Raw genomic sequence first — 4,542 nt, forward strand, 5'->3', positions numbered from 1 at the left:
AGCACACTAGAGCCTTGGTGGCTTATGTGGTAGTGCTTAGGAGCCCTCTAACTCACTTGAGCTTGATAGTATTCATCCGATCGAGTGAGTGAGCGATTCTAGTGTGATTGCATCGTGAGGTTGAATCAAGTGTCACTAGGTGGTCATCTTGCAAGCCGGTGGTGCTTGTTACTCTTGGAGGTTGCCACCTCCTAGATAGCTTGGTGGTGGTCTCCGTCGAAGCCCGCAAGAAGCTTGTGCAGTGCTCCAGAGAAGAGCTTTTGTGACGGGCATTGTGCTTGCCCCGTGGGAGCCGCAAAGAGCAACTCTAGTTGAGCATGTCATTGAGCTACCCTCACTTTTGGGGTAGGTTCTTGTGGTGCCTGATGTGTGGGCTTGGCGGGTGATGTCAATTAGACGCTGAACCTCCAAGTGAGCGGTCGACACAATGGGGACGTAGCGTGTTGGCAAGCACGAGAACCTCGGGAGAAAATCAATGTGTCAACCTTGTTCTTCCTGTTGGTTTGCAATCCCCTTACACAAGCTTGTGGTTACTTTTATATACATTGTGCTTGTGTAGTTGCTCTTGAAATTAGTTAGCTTGTGTAGCTCACTAGTTACCTTCTTGCTTGTGAAGCATAGAAGTAGCTCCCTTGCATGGCTAATTTGGTTTGTGTAACCTTGTTAGTCACATTGCTTAGTTTGTGTAGCTAAGTATTTATGCTCTCTAATTTGGCATCGGTTGCCTTGTTATTGAGCATTGCTAGTGAGCTTAGTTGACTTTGTATTTTTGCTTACTAGCATGTGTAGGAGCTCTCTCATTGCTTGAAGTACTAGTGGCATAAGTTTATGTGATCTTGCTCCTAGAATTAGTTAGGTGAGCTCTAGCTAGCCCGACACCTTTGTTGCTTATTTAGGATCTTTGCAAGGTGCTAGAGAACATAGATAGAGGGGTGTAGTCTAGGCTAGATCGATAGTTTTAATTCCACACTTATTTTAGTTAGCCGGCGCGATTAAGTTTTAGAAACAACTACTCACCCCCCCCTCTAGTCATCATCTCAACCCTACAAGTGGTATCAGAGCTAGGTCTCTCATTTGTGGTCATCACTGACCCAAGAGGATGGCATCTAGTGGGCTAGATGTTTGTGAGACACATTTTTTTATGGCACAAACTTTGCACTTTAGAAAAATCACATGCTTGATCATTTCCGTGCAAAGGGACCTAAGTTTTGGTGAATTGTTACTAGTGGTCTCACCCATGTATTGGATCATAGAAATCTCACCAAAGCTCAAAGAGTTCTCTATGAACTTGATGCACATGCTTGTTGTTTTCTAATGGATGCTTTGAGTTTTGATTTGATAAAACAAGTAAACATCACGGGAACCGCTTGTGAGATATGGAAGTCCATCAAGCGCACCTTCGGTGATTCCTCCACATGGGATGATGGAAAGTTCAGGGAGGATGAGCCCAAGAAAGTGGCGCATGAGGATGTTGAGCATGACCACAACTTGGTGATTGTGGAAGATTGCTTCACCTCATGGTCAAGTGATGTTGATGATCAATCTACTACAAGTTCACTTGACAAGATTGATGATGCCTCAAGTGATGCACATGATGATCCTACCTCATGCACACTTGATGGTAATGATGGTTCAAGCTTGAGCCATGATTGTGATGCTACTTCAAGCTCTCCAACTACACCACATTGCTTTATGTCACAAGGTGACACTAAGGTATCAAATGATAGTGTGGTTGATCATGTTGATTCATATGATGAGCTCGTTAGTAGACTTGCTAGCATAACCATGTCTTTAGAAAAAGAGAAAGCTAAAACATTGAAATTGAAAAATGAGAACTCATTTCTAAAGAACTCTTGTGAAGAACATAAGAAATTACTTGATGTTCTAAAATTGGATCATGAGACACTACTTGCATCTCATGAAGAATTATTAGAACAATATGCTTCTCTCATTAAAGTGTTTGCAAAGAAACTTAAAAATAATGAGAGCTCATCACATGGATCAAATGATAAATTGCAAAATGTTGCTAATCCTTATGATGTAGGCAAGAAGCATGTATCCACCTCTTGTGATGATTTATTAGATATGTCAAATTCTTCACAAATAGATGCTTGTTCTACCCCCTATGTCTTGTGAGACTAACCTTTTGAAGGAGAATAATGAGCTCAAAAATGAAGTAAAGAATTTGAGCAACAAGTTAGAGAGGTGCTACAACTCAAAAGTCACCTTTGAGCATATATTGAAGACTCAAAGAAACTATGGTGACAAGTGTGGCCTTGGCTTCAAGAAGAAGATGACAAAGGGTGAAAGAAAAAGAGAAAGAAAGATGAAGAAACTACAACAAAAAAAGCTCTCTCATACCATGTGCTACCAATGTCATGAAGCGGGACACCTTGCAAATGGTTGCCCTAACATTGAGAAGCTCAAGAAGATAAAAGAAGAAGAGAGGCTCAAGCATGTGAAGTGTTTCAAGTGTCGCACTTGGGGTCATCTTACCTCAATGTGCCCAACCAAGCAATTGGTGAAGCAACTAGAAGAGCCTCAACCAAAGCCACAAGTTGAGCAAGAGAAGATACTCCAAGAGCAAATCAAGATCAACCATGATGGTAGTGATTTGATGATAAAGAAGAAGAAAACAAGAAGGGGTGGAAAGGCAATGCATCCAATGCAAATTCAAGATGCCAAGATGATGAGCAAGAATGAAGATAAGAAGAAAGATTATGCTCACATCAAGTGCTTCAAGTGTAGAAATACGGGACACTTTGCCTCTAAGTGTCCTACCAAGCTTGAGAAAAAGGCTCAAGCAATCCATAAGAGGCAAGGCAATGGGAAACACCACATGAGCAAGGAAGAGAAGGCTTAATTAAAGAGAAAGTGCTACTCATGCCGAGAAAGGGGACACATGGCACATTCATGTCCCCTAGGTAACACCCCTAAGCCTATTTCAATTAATGATGATTCTATGCTTAGGAAGGGTGGTAATAGTACCTCTATGGTTGCTATTGCAAAACATCCTGCTATTCATACTAAGGCTATGCCTAAGTATGTTGCACCTAACTTGAGAGGGCCCAAAATTATTTGGGTACCATCAAAAAGTGGATGATTGTTTGTATGTACCATCGGCATTGGAGACTTGATTCAATTGATCTTACATTATTCATCATATGTTGAATCAAGTTATGAAGCTTAGTGCACATCCAAACCCAATGCCAAGTGAAAATTAAGTGAAGTCCGAGTGCTATCAATATACAAGTACTATAATTCAAGTTGTTGATGATTCATTGGATATATTTGATGACTTGCAAATAATTGAGTTAAAGCTTTCTAGTTGGATGATCATGAGCTAGCCAAGGTATATCTATTGTTGATCATTTCATTTGGGTGCATATGAGTTGATTGAATTGGATAAATATGCAATGTTGCTTGCTATGAGATGATTGAATGGATAATTGATTAGTAGTCAAGTTTGAATTGATTTGTGTTGGATAAGTTCATAAGATGACATTTAGTAAGTGGATTAAATGGATTTATATCTTGTGAAAGTATTCAAGCGAGTTAGTTTCAAGTTTGATTCATATTTGATAAAGTATAGTTCAAGTGATTGAAATCTGTCCTATATTAAAAATCTGAGTGAGCTGTGATCTTAGCCATGTTTGAGTGATCAAAACTTATTGGATTGGCATAAAAATTGGTGTACATGCTCTAGACTTATGATAGAATATGTTGTACAAATTTTATGAGAATTGGATAAGAAATGCTTCGATATTGGAGTGGATCTTGTCAGCTATAGTGCAGCAGTTTTCAGCATGTAGCAGTGGTGGAAGAATTGAAATCTGGTAGTAATCTAGAATTCAAATGAAGCTCAAACTTTTACAGCTGCTAGATAACTTAGTGATGCACATCTTCACCAAATTTCGTAGTATTTGGATTTGTACTTTGAGAGATATGCATTTTTCTTTGAAGAGTACATAATCTGTCAGAAAAGTGATAATTATTGGATTTATTCGGAGTCACTTTGATTGAAAGGTCCTCAAGTTGGAATCATATTTATAAGTGATTGAGGTACCTAAGTTTGGTTTTGAGATGATCTAGAAGCATGATAAGTAAATAGTACAAGCCCATTTGATTGTGGAGTGTACTTTGCACGCATTTGGTACTCAAAATGTAGATCAAGATCGAACTTAAGATGAAGATGAAGTTTAAGTTCTAGTGACTATTGGAGATCATTTGGTAGAAAGAAAATGATTTAAACAAATAGAAAGAAAAAGGCTTAAAGAAGGAATCAAGGTTACTCATTAAGTTAAGTCCATCACTAGGATCAATCAATCAAGCTATTTCAAGTGAGTATCAAGAATGGTTCTTTGGAGAGAGGTCACTTCTCTCTAGTGTAGGGGCTTGTCGCCTATGAGTAGGTAAACCAAGTGTGATACTTGGAAGGCTAACATGGAAGTGGTGAATTCGAGGAACATTTGAGATGCTTAGTTGAAGAAATTAAAAGGGTTGATCAAGAGAAGCAAGCAACATCCAAAAATAGAGCCAATC

The sequence above is a fragment of the Miscanthus floridulus genome, unplaced genomic scaffold (assembly GCF_019320115.1).
Source record: "Miscanthus floridulus cultivar M001 unplaced genomic scaffold, ASM1932011v1 os_2044_1_2, whole genome shotgun sequence".
In the NCBI taxonomy this organism is placed as follows: Eukaryota; Viridiplantae; Streptophyta; class Magnoliopsida; order Poales; family Poaceae; genus Miscanthus; species Miscanthus floridulus.